Source organism: Bicyclus anynana, chromosome 1, assembly GCF_947172395.1.
Source record: "Bicyclus anynana chromosome 1, ilBicAnyn1.1, whole genome shotgun sequence".
NCBI classification, from domain to species: Eukaryota; Metazoa; Arthropoda; class Insecta; order Lepidoptera; family Nymphalidae; genus Bicyclus; species Bicyclus anynana.
The window spans coordinates 2982287-2997799 of record NC_069083.1 but is presented as its reverse complement, the minus strand read 5'-3'; the positions used below and the strand labels follow the sequence as shown (position 1 = coordinate 2997799).

The 15513-nt window shown below is 36.0% G+C and overlaps 1 protein-coding gene across 1 annotated transcript in view; it reads left to right on the top strand.

Annotated features, from left to right (window-relative positions):
* The window catches only part of LOC112051250 (syndecan), a 350329-nt gene that overhangs the window by 68063 nt on the left and 266753 nt on the right, over positions 1-15513 (top strand). The gene's annotated exons all lie outside the window — the stretch shown is intronic.

The window sequence follows — 15513 nt, the reverse complement described above, 5'->3', positions numbered from 1 at the left end:
CAATATAGTATATGAAATAAATTTCGCGCCGCCATCAAACAAATTGTCTCCAATACGTAACCGCGTCGCGGCTTTTCCCATTGACGGCCTCAAATCAATTAATTTACGAAAAACCACCACAACCATCTATTTATACCGGCAGTGGATTTATTCAATTTATTCGGTTTTAACAAAAGGCTACGCGGTATATGGAAGCTGTTCTCTACAGGGCCTTTCGCCATGTTAATTTTTTTTATTATTTTATTTTTTTAGCAGTGTTGGCCGACCCCCCACCAGGTGGACTGACGACATCAAGCGAGTCGCAGGGATTCGCTAGATGCAGTGATCAGTATCGTGATGTTTGGAAGTCCCTACAAAAGGCCTATGTCCTGCAGTGGACGTCCATCGGCTGATATGATGATGATGACGATTTTTTTTTATCTCATCTCCTCCTTTCCTTCCTGGTACCGCAGTATACGTGCATTACTTCAGGAAGGGGTTGTCTATCACGCTTCGACATTTGCTTTCTGGCGATCCTATTCGTCTCTCACGCGTCGTTCCATTTTCGCCGCCTTAGCCTAGGCTTCCTTGTTCTCCAACATGGCATTAAGTTTGCTTTTGTCAGGGGCGTTACTCCTTTTCCCTTCAAACTCCATGCACTCAAAGATTGCATGGTTGGGCGTTCGCCATGTCAATTAAGATTCTCTTTCTACAAACGCTAAATCTCCGAAAACTAATATATATATGGGAATGAAATTAATGTATGGGCATGATATTAGTTGTCGATAGGTCACGTATATGTCATTGTCATCGATGTAGATAATAACCGATATGTAATATGGCTATAGGCCCAAATCTGTGTTTGACTACACTCCTCAGGATAAAAAGTAGAGAGCAAGAAAAAGAGATAGGAAAAAGAAAAAAGTGAAAGAAAAAGGAAAAGTGTGAGCGCCTCTAGCTGCTATTTAATTTTGTAGGTGCTAATTTTAAAATATCTACTCTGTAACTAATGCGAATGTATATGTAACTTAAATAATTGTATATATAAATGTCACTTTACGCCTAATCAACTAGACTGTTTTTAAAATTTAATTATAGTATGTAAGAATCTTCTTCTAAACGTGTTCTACACAAAGAATTTTTTAATAGAGTCAAAACTGAAGCGAATAAAAGTGGCTAATTTATTTTCATTAAGTCGCTAAATAATCAACGAAAGTTATTTAAACAAATAATACCTAAATATTGTATACAATGTCGAGTTGTGTGTTCAGGGACTGTAAAAACTCTACGTATATAATTACCTATATAATGGAATTAAACACAAAATTGTGCATGTGCGTTCATTGGCGTAGCTAAATTCGTATCACCTTTGCGGTGATTTGTAGTCACGTAACATATCTATAAAATTTCGTTGGTTCTATAGTCTGGCAAGTCCGTTGATGACACTCCCATGATATGCGGGCGACGGGGCGGAAAGACTGCGCGGGTGTGAAATCGTGCGCGCGGGGAAGTATGGTGCATCAGTCGTGGGTTTTTCATTCATCGCTACACGCCCTCCGGCCCGCGTGGACCATCGGGAGTGTTACGAACGAAGTTACCAAGCTATACATGCTATCTCACTTGCAATTCAATGTGTGTAATCGTATCGATTTAAGAACTGCGATTAATAAAAAGGTTATAAGCTTACTCTCAGAAAATTTAATTTGCAAATGTGTTGCAATCAACACATCGTGTTATTCTCCTATCTAGCTTCATGAATTTTTCAGTCCCAAATGGCGTAACTCATCTGAGAGCAAACTGCAAAGTGCAAAGTGTATGTTCGCTCTCAAATGTGTTTTTTATGGCAATTTCGATTTGCGTTATGGAGAAGATTTTAATCGAATTCATTTCTCTGATCACTCCCATTCTTTCGCAAACTCCTGTTTTGTTCGTGAATATTCGTTATTGCGTTTCGTTACTCTTTTGAAAATTTAATAAAAACTTTGTGTGTGTGTATTGGTTCTTGCATCGCAATATATCTACAATAAACGGGACAAATTTCGAACTTTGCTAGATTTTAAATGTTATACTGTTTTAAATTTAAAACTAAGAGTAACTAAATTATGAAAAGGAGGTTAAGTAAGAAAACAGTACACAACATCACACTACAATAATGTGGTAAATTTGAAAACTAAAACAAGAACAATAAAGCATACCTAAATATGGCGAGGAAAGGAATATTTTAAAAATGCAAAAATGGGCAAATTATATATTTTTAATGATAAGGCATTATTTAGTTAGATTTCAAACAAATTTAATGAAACTACTTAATTGGATTTAAGAAAGTTGAAATAGAATTTTAAATTTTTGTAACGCTATCAGTAGGGTAGCTTGGTGTCTATCAAAGTATAAAGTTCTTTACTGGTGTTCAGTGGAAAAAATAGTATTATATTATAGCCTAACAACTATTTGTAATCCAGATTAGCATCCAAGGTGATTTGATTTGAACATTCTACTACTTTTACTAATTACTACAGCGCGCCCAATTTAGAGTAATTGAAAATGTGCTCAATTAGTTTTCCTTTCAGAATCGATAAAACGTAATGTGATTATAGGTCAAGTTACTCCACATTGGTGGTTTACCATCGTAATCTGATTAACACTGGCCGGTAGTGTTGATTGTATAATACAATTATAGGGTCACGTTGCGTGTGTTATGGTTATCCAGGTCTATGTGGTATTTATTCCGGAAAGTCGGTTTGGCTTTAGATGTAGCTGTGGTAATATGTCAGAGCAAACTGAGGTGTGATTCTGCTATTTTTCACTCATCACCATCATCAAATCAGCAGATGGACGTGCACTGCAGGACATAGGCCTTTTGTAGGGACTTCCAAACATCACGATACTGAGCCATCTGCATCCAGCGAATATCTGCGGCTCGCTTGATGTCGTCTACTTGGTGGGGGGTCGAACAACACTGCGCTTACTAGTGCGGGGTCACCATTCCAGCACTTTGGACACAAAAGGTTGTGTTATTATATGTTAAGTTAGTCTTTAACTCGATTTCCTTGTCCTCGTATTCCGGGAATTTCATTAATTTTTTCATGTCGTGATAGCCCAGTGGACCTCTGTCTCCGATTCCTGAGGGTGTGGGGTTTGAATCCGGTCCGGGGCATGCACCTCCAACTTTTCAGTTGAGTGCATTTTAAGAAATAGAATATCACGTGTCGTGTCAAACGGTGAAGGAAAAACATCGAGAAGAAACCTGCATATCAGAGGATTTTCTTAATTCTCTGCGTATGTGAAGTCTGCCAATCTTCATTGGACCAGCGTCGTGGACTGAAAAGCCTAATCCCTCTCATTCGGAGAGGAGACTCGAGCTCAGCAGTAAGCCGAATATGGGTTGATAATGATATGAATTAGTTACTCCTTCTTGCCGCAACTACTTAACCTATTTGGCTAAAATTTGGAATAGAGATAGATTTAACCATGAATCAACATATATTCTAAATTGTCTAAAAATTGTGTAAAGTTCTTCTATCTTAGTTCTTATCTTATTGCATCATCACTTACCATCAGGTGAGATTGTAATCAAGGACTAACTTGTGAAGAATAAAAAAAAAATTATAAAAAAGCCATGGACTCCACGGGATTTATGTAAAACGAATGCGAACGGGCGTCTGCTATTAAAATTAACCTAAAAATATTGTATTGTAAATATTGTAGAAATTAAGTTCGAAATTTAAAATTCTAATCTCAGTTAAACCAATGGGTAGTGCTTTTGATCCGTCATTACATCTTATTTATCACAGCTTAGCAAATTCATTAATTAACTAAACAATTTGTCTAAAGAACAGTTATACCCTAATATTGAGGTTAGATAAATAACTCTCGTTTTGACTGCGTGGGTTTTGTTTGCTCATTGTTAATTTTAAGCTGATTGTATCGCCAGGAACAAATGCTTTTGTACAAACTTACAATGGTGAAATTGTAAATTTAACATCATTAATTATTATTTGTTGTATGTCTATAACTATTTAAACAACTAGCTGATACCCGCGACTTCGTCCGCGTGAAATAAGGGGTTCCACATTTTTTCCAAATAACAGCCAAATCCAGTAGTTTTTTCGTAAAAGAGGTTAATTCATCGTTACAATCAGTTTTTGACCATCTCGGGAAACTATGGATTTTGTTCGGGACAATGAAGGTTATTAATCCAGGGTTTTATCTATCTTAATTTTAATTGTCAGCCAAATCTATTCAGTAGTTGCGGGGATAAAAAGTCAATAATATCCAAGATCCAATCCAATACAAAAGTCCGCATGCCATATTGTGTCAATTATTATTTAAGGATATGCCAATTGTATGTGTTTATGACATAGGCATAATATCTGTATAATATTAAGTATACACACCTTACATCAAACGATAATTTGTCACTTCGTTTGTTAACTATTTTCCTTAAAGAACATAACCCTAGAGTTATAGGAAATACTGCCAAGCATCTTGTATATTTTATCCCTGTAACTCCTTGAGAACAGAAAATAAGCGGGTAACTACAGGGCGCCAGCTTGTCTAGTATAATAGGCGGATGACGATGATGAAATGATGAAACGGGTCCAGCCATTTAATTTAACAAAATTTCCTAAATTTTCGACTTTATCATGCTTCATTAAACCGTTTTCATAGCGGCAAAACATTTTCGCGTCCATTTGCTAATACCGTTCCTGAAATTCTGGGTGAAATTAATTTTGTTCCGTCATTGAATAGGAATCGGCATTACCGAAGTGGGTCGCGACTAATAAATCCCGAACGCTTGAGGCGGGTTGTCAAAATGTCAATATAGGGATTCACAGTGGAAGTCGCTAACAGATTATCAAATTGAAAGATACCAAAAGTTTTTTACATCTGGCAATCTTGCTGATCCAGGTGTGGTCAACTCTTTATACTACGTGTAATTTAATACGTGATATTTTAGTACTAGGCGTTGTAGTAAAGTCACTAAAGTGTAAACCCTTACTTATCACCTTAAAAACATAACCTGGATTTTCAAAAATGATACAAATGAAATGAAATGTATTTATTTTACTAATTTTTTTTTATTGAGAAAGAATACAATAAGGAACTTAAGCTAACTTATCCTAATAACTATACAAATCATGCCCACGTGGAATGGTGGCAAGAATACTGGCTGCATTTCCGCGCTGGACAGCCAGGCTGATCCTTTGCGCAAAAAATGAGCCAGCCCTTCTGTCACCAGTCGAGGCAACTAGGCGCGGTGAAATAGTACGGAAAAATTTTTTGGCACTGCGACTCCATGGCCCAAGGGTCTCCACGGCAAAAGGTACAAATATGTAACTCTCTGTCAGAGAGGCATACTTGAGCCACTTACCGGTTTCAGCTAATAATAAATAAGTTTTACTAATACACATATACAATAATAGTCTTAAGACTATTGTACATTACATTGACATGGTTTGCTAATTGTACATTTTTTTTGGATTGTAAATCAAACCTACTTCAATTAAATGAATTTTAAATTTTTAGATTTGAACTTTTCTAATATCAAATTCATTGATGCGACTAGCATCAAATTGGGCCTTTTAAGCTTGTGGTGGATTATAAAATCGTACATTTGAATTTATATTCTGTACAAATACATTTGTGTATGCATTTCCAAACTGTACAAATACATTTGCAAACATTTATTTGCCGTCCAAAAATGGATATTTAATTGAATCTAGTGTTGTTATATACTGAATTCACAATGTATTTGATTGTGTGATTTAAAAATATATTTTATGCGGCACACAGTAAAATACACTGGCAGTCATCGTCACGTAAAAGCTAAGCTAAGCTACAATCAGAATACTAGGGTACCCACCAAAAAAACCGTAGCATTTATACTACAGCCTTTTTTGATGAGTACTGTTTACCAACAAATAAATTAGAAATGAAGGTAGAAAACGCATGTTATTTCATAACTTATTTATATTAAATTGTGTATGATTTGTTTATAAAATGTTATGTAAAAAATATATTAACCATAGATATCTAATTATACTAAGCTTAATAATCAAATTTATTTTCATTAATTTAAGAACAACTTAATTATAATTTTTATTAGGTGTGAAATGACTAGTGACGTTTGTTGGTAAACAGTATTCATCAAGGAAGGCTGTATTATAGATACGGTATAAGGGAGAAGTCACACGGAGCGGTGCGATAGCGGAGCGCCGCCGGAGCGGTGTCGCTGCGTCGTCTTACATTACTGTCTAACGGTGCTACGGTGCCGCTGCGACATAACAACGTTGCGGTTCCGCACCGCTCGCGTGCCCGCTGATAAATATTTGCAGTGCGACGCCACACATCGTGTGCCTCCGCTCTTAAGGAGAAGTCACACGGTACGGAGCGGTAGCAACGCGATGTCGCTGCGGCGGCCTGCATATAAATATCAAGGATATGTCACACAGCGCCGTACCGCAGGCACACTTTTTGCCACAGCGTCGCCAAGATGCCGTATTGCGGCGCCGCGTGCCACATGTACACAGTGATGCGGCAAAATGTTTCCAGTGCGGCGCCGCACCGCACCGTGTGGCTTCACTCTAATTACAGCTCGTGCGTATTAACTTGACACCTGGCTCGAATGATGTTTTTACTGTGTTTGTTTGGTAGCCAGGTGTGTAAAATTAAGTTATTAAATAACTTAGATAATAATAATAGTAAATATGAAAAAAGATAAGTGTTTAATTAGTTTCTAGCAAATAAATGATTTGATTGATTAAACCATTGAACTATAAAAATATTAATTTAACGTTGGCACATTTAAAAAAAACATTTTTAAAAGCTGCCTATAATCAATTTGTTAGTTAACGCGGAACAAATTGGCGATTCGGTCTTTAAATGCCTCAAAAGCGTTTCACGATAAAGTTACGGTTAGCTATACAGTGATATTATTGACATTTTGACAACCTGCCTCAGGCATTCCGGATTTATTACTTTCAATTCACTTTACTAATTTCAATTCCGATCCAACGGCGGAATGGAATTAATTCCCCGGGCCAAGATGTTAAAATCGTTATGCAAGAAAATGTTTTCAATCAAGCTAAACCGATGCTGAAAATTTTATTACTATAAGAGAAGTAATTTGAACGCTCTTAACTTTTACTATTAACCTACTTTGTAAAAGAAAGGAAGCTCAATTCGACATTTACATAGGACACCTAGTATCTAGTAACCTAAAAAACACATATTTTTTCCATTTTTAGTGCATATTTCATACTAGAATGTTCAAGTTCTACTAGTACCTATTTATTTTTGTCCTACGAGGAGGACAAAGAGGACACCTGGAATCCGAATTTGTCGGAAGATATCTTTTTGACTGTTATTAGTACAAGAAAGAGACGAATATCTTAGCATTCCATGGATTCACCGTGCGAGTGCCGGGTCCATCGCGTGGTAGAGAGAAAAACTCCGAGCAGAGTCCCGAACTTGTGACTACAGAATGTAGGGTTAAGGAATTCCTTGACGATTTTCTAATATAGAACTAGCTGCACTTCTAGAGAGGCCAAGGTCTATAAGCAACTTATAGAGAGATTGTAATTTGCAGATTTACGTAAAAAGTGTGTATCTATTCAAATTAATATCACAAGAATGATATAAAATAAGTAGGTATTCTTATTTGCGTGTCATCTATAAGTGGTAACAAACATACATATCATCTCTCATATTCATATTAGTTAATTAGTACGATTTTACTAACATACTTCAAATATTTTGATAGGTCTTCATTTAATTATTCCCCGTAAAGGACTGGCCGAAATTGGTTTTCTTTGTGAAAACACTAATATTTTCGGTACGTTATAACCTTTCAAAACTTATACTAAAATTACAAGTGCCTACTTATTGTTAAATTTTAGTATCTAAGTAATTTTAAACGTTTTCATTTGGGCTTTTATTAATCTGTGAAATTAGAGCGAGTGGATATTATTTCAGCTTCTTTAATGATAAAATAATTTAGAAAATTTAAAAGCTAAATTGTTCTTTAGAAAGAAAAGGTTTACTTCTAACTATACTAATGATAAAAATATGTAAAGTTTGTGGTGTTGTTGTAGGTTGTAATATCTGGATTTACTGAACCGATTTGAAAAATTCTTGTATCACTATAAAGCCACGTTGTTTGTGAGTGTCATAGGCTATACTTTATCCTTGTATTCTCACGGGAACAGGAACTACGCGGGTGAAACAGCGGGGCGTCGGTTATATATAATATGTTTATATGTTATGGGATTAAGTGATATATAAATTTGCGCGTAGCTGATATTCGAAAAATATCGCAATTTCAACCCCCTATGAAGTATTGTTTGCCTCCATTGGTCACATGTGGTTTCCTAATCACGAGGTCCGATTAGGGTCAGGTTGTGAAAATAGAAAAACCTTTTCTTTCTTTTAAGAAATTAATTAATTTTAATAACGGAAAAGCCGTGATAGCCCAGCGGATCTCTGCCTCCAATTCCGGAGGGCGTAGGTTCGAATCCGGGCATGCACCTCTAACTTTTCAGTTATGTGCATTGTAAGAAATTAAATATCATTATATCTTAAATGGTGAATTAAAAACATCGTGAGGAAACCTGCATATCGGAGAATTTTGAACAACTTCCAAAAAATAGGAGGTTCTACGTTCGGCCGTATGTATGTTTTTTTTTTTTTATTAATTCTCTGCGTGTGTGAAGTCTGCCAATCCGCATTGGGCCAGGGTGGTGGACTCGTGCTGAAGAAGCCTGAAGAAATGAAGAAATTTTCAGTATAAATTCTCAGTCTAGAGTTAGGAATTGTATAGCAGAGCTAAATCGAGAACGCAGTACCGTTTTAACTAAAACGTCAAATAGGTACAACCGCGTCGCAGTATTCGAGGTTTGCGGGGTATTCTAGGAATGCAATATTGCCATATTCAAAATAGCGGCGCTGGTATGCCGTGGCAATAGTTCCGCAGATCTAGATAGAAAATTATTGACCTGAAATTATAAGCATTTTCAATAAAGCCTTTTGTTTATTAAAATTATTTTTTAAATTGCATTTAATTTAACAAACGGCGATATCATTTTAATTTTTGTTGTAGCAAAATAATTTAAAATCTTCATAATTTTAGGACATCAGGCCTTCCTTCTTATAGGAGTGGGGATATGTAGGCATAACCCACAACGGTGGGTTTATTTGTGATCGGAAACCTCATTGGATAACCACCGAACCAACAAAGCAAAGTATTTAAATATTTAAAAATGTTAACCAACATAAGAAAGATACCGAGACTTCCTGGGTTCGATCCTGGCTGTTAAGTTAATGTAAATATGTTAATCAACATAAAAGAGATAAGCGAGATTTTCTCACTCACAACTAATCCGATTAGATGGGTTTTCGTTATTTAAATATTTATTTATCAAAAAAAAAGTACATTTATTAATACTGACTTCATAACAAACTGCACAATTTTGCGGTGAGTTTCTTGCGTAACGACGAACAAACATAGAATTAAGAACAAAATTAATTAGACCTGAACACGTACCAATCTCGACAAAGTATTCATTAATAAACTCGCTGCAATTAGAAAACATGAACTGAGTAATGACTTAATAGGTAGAAATCTTAATCCGATTCCAAATCGAGCTGATAATCACGATCTTTATTGACTTTTCTTTGTTCTCTTGACCGAATTTCGTTCGAGATCCAATCTCACTGGAGAATAGCCAATTTCGGTAGAGATTCGCTTGATATAGCGGAAACAAAACATAGTAGGTGTTATATGTATATTTTTACTTGAATTCAATAAATAAAAACACTTGACTTCTGGAGTGAAGAAAAAATTGTCACATGTTTTTATTTTAACTAGTAATATTGAGGTTTTGACCAAATAAAAAATAAAGTTTTAAACTACAACCCGACTACGTGAAAAGGGGTCTAAAAAGAATGAAACAAGAAAATATTTCAGATCGAAATAGAGAAATGCAGAGGTACAAAAATGGTCGTGGTAGAGCCGCGGTACCTATGTACCTAAGTCTAAAACGAAGGTGTTCCTGGTATAATCACAGTAGACCGTATACAGTAGATGCGACTACGGGCACGAAACCATTTTTGTACCTATGCATTTCATTATTTCGATTCTGATATATTTATTTGGTTTCGTTCTTTTTAGACCCATTTTACATGTACATACATACATACATACATACATACATATACATACATAGACTTCCAAAACTATTGACTTTTGGCTTCGCCGTAGTTGGGTAAAAAGGAACCCAATGTTAGTCAAATGATAAAAACATACTAGCAGACGCACTGCGGTTTCACCCGCGTAAATCCTGTTCCTCGGCGAAAATACAGATTTCTAATGGTGTAAGAATTTTTAAAATCGATCAAGTATTTTTTAAATAAAATCGTAAAAACAAACAAACAAAAAACCTTGCCTCTTTAAAATATTAGTTAAGATTACAGCCAATCTAATTACAGTAGCCGCTCGTAATTCCATTCGTAACATCGCACAATACAATGTAACGTATCGTCGCGTGCAGAACCGCCAATGTCACTAAACTGTATAACAACCGCTAATCGGAAAAAAAACCACCGCATTCAATTTTATAAAATCGATTGTATCATGCGCGAGCACTCATGTCGCACGCGACGCGCTAAAATCGACTTTAAATTGCCACAATGTTTACGCTTTTTCCTTTCGAATGTACCAACCAATAATTATGACACTTTCTTGATGCTTCGAACGTTTTGTACATAAAGGTGGATGCACATTAACGCTGTCATTATAAGAACGTCTTTCATCATATCCAGTTTGTTTTGCTAACTGCAGAGCCTCATCTATATTTTTTTTTAAATATAATTGCCATATATGAATATTATTTAAACGGGTACATACCACGATAAAACGACGAGATTTTTATTGTCTATATTTCGACCCAGTTGCATGGATCGTGGTCACGAAGGGACTGAAGTTGCCATATATTTTATAATATGACCAATATTCCCATTCCCCTCCAACTAGTCGGGAAAGTCTGTGCTAGGAGTGGGAACGACAATAGACCAACGGGGTGAGGATCGAACCACCATCCCTCGATGACACGTCCAACCGCTCTTACCGTTGAGCTATTGAAGCTTTAAATACTAATATTACTATTATATTATTATAAAGAGGTAAAGTTTGTGATATTGTATAGGGTATCTCAGGATCTACTGAATCGATTTTGAAAATTCTTTTACTACTAGAAAGCCACGTCGTTTGTGAGTGTCATAGGCTATATTTTATTTCCGTATTCTTATGGGAACTGAAACAACGCAGGTAAATTCGCGGGGCGTCGGTTAGTTTCCTAAAATAAAAGGATAGTCCAGGGTCTGGACCTTTGAAACTTACCATACAAATGCATCACATTCCAAACTCCATAATTGGCTAACTTTATTATATAGTAGGACCATACGCTGAAAAACTTTCAGTCTTCCTAAAATGAGGTAGTTAGGTCTCACTTTTGCAGGCTTTTGGTCTATATAAGCAAGGCGTGCATATTTTAGAATTTAAACTATTGTGAATGTTATTCATATTGATTGATTATGAAACACGGCTAAAACTCACGTGATATTAGGTCGGAGTATGCCCGACTAGTTTCGAACCCATACGGGGTCCTTAGTCATGAGCTGGTTCTTGCATGCGGCACGATCCAAACTGATATCACGTGAGTTTTAGCCGTGTTTCATAATCAATCAGGGCGTGCATAGAACCTTAGTAACATTATTTATTTATTTATTTTAACATTAATTTCAAGTTTTCGACTTCAATTATCACCATTATCTAATTACATTACCTGACGTTACAAAAGTGCTTGTAAACTAAGCCTAATTACATTCTGATTTGTAGTAATAGAACGTGAAGTTGAAAAGATACTAGTAGACTCAGTAGGACCCATACCCAAAATTCTTGTTAATTTTAACAAGTTCGTCGTTAATTTTAACAATTAACATGCGCGTCGTTTCTTGATTATTAAACGATAGTTCTGTAATAGGTAGGTGTACAGTGAACATCTATTAAATTGATCCTATATAAGGGTTGAATTGTATATTGAAATCACGTTCCTTGATCCCAATCAACCTTTCTCGTAATCCTTCGATGCAATTACATACTGTTAGAGAACGGAGTTGAAGGTTATTGAATTACAAATATCGAAGGGGAGATTTTCAGGTTGGTTCACAGGGAATAACTAGTAAACCGATTTTGATGCAAACACATACACTATCACAACAAATCAATGCATACAAATTTTCATCATTATCAGCCGATGGACGTCCACCGCTGGACATAGGCCTCTTTCTGCCAGCATCCAGCGGCTCCCTGCAACCCGCTTGATGTCTTCGGTCCACCTAGTGGGGGCTCGACCAACACTGCGCTTTTCGGTGCGGTTTACAAATTTTATTTGTTTGTATTTCTTTGTTGATTATATCAGGTAGTGCTTAACCTTAAAAACATACCGACCGACTTAAAAAAGGAGTAGGTTCTCAATTCTATGCGTATTTTTTTTAATGTTTGTTACCTCATAACTTCGTCATTTATCAACAAATTTTGAAAAATCTCATTTGTTTGATACTTCCAGATTGGTCCCATTCCATTCTTATGAAAATCGGTTGACTAATTTTGTGTTATAATTAAAATAACTGAAAATACGTCTTTGAAGTCGGTTAAATTTTTATGTTAAAAACAATATGTCATCTTGCAGTATAATCATCATTACGCTGCGGCTTCTCAAGCGATTTGGCTGAAATTCGGAATGGAATTAGATTAACACATAGGCTACTTTTGCATTCCGGAAAAATCCTTGGTTCCCGTGGGATTTGTGAACTATTGAATTCCACGCGGACGAAGTTGCGGGCGTCCGCTAGTGTCATATAAGACAAGTATATTGATTGTTATGTCACGCACTTGGAACGCGCAAATAGGTCAGTATCTCATTTTTCATTCCCTCAGTGTTGTGCGATGGTATTTCGGGCCGAGTGTATAGAGCGAAAGCCTTGTTCAATATAACTGATTGCTCCTGACGGCCTCCGTGGCGCAGAGGTATACGCGGTGGATCTACAAGACGGAGGTCCTGGGTTCGATCCCCGGCTGGGCAGATTGAGATTTTCTTAATTTGTCCAGGTCTGGCTGGTGGGAGGCTTCGGCCGTGGCTACCACCCTACCGGCAAAGACGTATCGCCAAGCGATTTAGCGTTCCGGTACGATGCCGTGTAGAAACCGAAAGGGGTGTGGATTTTCATCCTCCTCCTAACAAGTTAGCCCGCTTCCATCTTAGACTGCATCATCACTTACCATAAGGTGAGATTGTAGTCAAGGGCTAACTTGAAAAGAATAAAAAAAAAAAACTAATTGCTCCGGACTGCTGAATGAGGGTCGTATTCTACTAAGTATTTCTGCATGTTTGGTGCAATTCCATCAAATTCCATCAACAGTAGACCCCGCGTCATGAAAGAAGTCCTGCGGCTAAAACCTGAACTAACATTGACAGCGCCTTAATGACAGTAAGACCGCCATCACCAAATGTCAAGGAGCGCCATTAAGACATTATCGCCGTGTCTACGGTACTTGTTATGTGGCGCGGAGTTTATATTGATTTTGTTTATAGGTTACTAGCGGACTCTCGTCCGTTTCGAATGCGGGGATAAAATTAGCCTGACACTCGCAAATAACGTTGTATTGGTAAAGGTTTAGTAGATCCAAAGTTTACCCATAACCTCACAAACGCACTAAATCATATCTTTAAGTCTTTATACTTACTTTACCTTCTAATATTGACACTTAGTTTTGTTAACCTAACCGAGTACATATGTTTTCTGTGTATTTTAAAAGTAATGGTCACAATGGTACTCGTAGGTGAAGGAAATTACATACAATAAACAACTAAGAAGTTCAAAAAAATGTAAATTGTATGTACCGAACTTCATAAATGGGTATGGTAAGAGAAGGCTGGAATATATTGTTCCAACAATCTTTAACGATTTTCCGGATGCGGTAAAGAATCTTCTAAAAGATACCAATATACTCACGAACGTACATAAGCGGAAACTAAAGAATTATTTTTTGGGACAGCCTGTGTAGCGTCGCAGCACCGGTTCACTCACACTTTTTTTTTAACTACCCTACTACTAATATATATACTATAATGTTTATTCTTGGTATTTATCCTCTTCTGTTTGTTAATCTGTTTATTTATCCTCTTCTGTTTGTTAATAATGTTCTGTTTGTTCCTAAATATTGTATTTATTGTATGCAATGATAACCAGTGCACAGTAAAACTAACTGTGGTTTGTGTTGCACTATGGTTAGGCTTAATTTCAATGTGTTGTTTGTTAAATAATAATAAATAATAAAATAATAAAAAGTATATGTTGCAACTTGTTAAGTTGTGAAGTAAGTTAAGTTTTTATTTAAGTTAAGTGATCAAGTTAAAACTAGAAATTTATTGCAGTCTGCGAGTAGACCTCATAAAGATATCAAACGGAATTATGTAAAATAAAATTTTACTACAAAATTATTAGAGCAGGACTGAAATTTATGTCGGGAGTAAATTAGAAACGGTTCCCCATCAATACTTAATTCCAAAGGTTCGTCACGTTAAAATTTACACAAGCAGCCTCGGGTTCGTGAAATGTGGAAAATTAGAAATGCCAGTCCCCAATCTTAAGTTGCTTATACATTAATAAGAACAATACTAAACACTACACTTGCAATGTTGATCAAGGTTAACTATATTTTACCGAGTCCTTCATGAATGTTCCTAACTTTGTAATTGTTCATCATCATCATTATCTTCCCATATTCAGCTCTCTGCTGAGGTCGAGTCTCCTCTCAGAATGAGAGGGGTTAGACCGCTGGCCCGATGCGGATTGGCAGACTTGATACACGCAGAATTAAAAAAAAATAGGTATGCAGGTTGCCTTACGATATTTATTCTTCACCATTAGAGACACGTGATATTTAATTACTGAAAATGCACATAACTGAAAAGTTGGAAGTGGTTGTAATAATATTTTGTGGTATTTAATATTGCAAATAAAAGTCTAATTTTAACTATCAGAGATTCACAATACAAATATAAGTAGAATAACAGATAACGAGTGCTCTAATTACGAGTAATAAGGAATGAACTGTTTAATTAGCAAATATTATACAGGCTTTATTATATACACATTTGATTTTAAACTATCAGCCGAAACAAACTGGCATCCGATGAAAAAGGATTTCCTGAATATCATTCTACTGTCATGATCGTCGTTTTTAATTGGCTAATATTTATAATTATAAAACGTTAATTACATGTTAGTTTAAAAAGTTTAAAAATTATTGTGTAAAATGTTCTTCGTGATTTAAATTAAATAACAAGAAAAGGTGTATTAACACATATTTGATATTTATGTACACGTTGAACGAACGTTTAATTTTCAAATGTATATGCTCTCTTATAGTACAGCGACCACCTCATTGCGGATTTATTTTCCTTATGAATATGA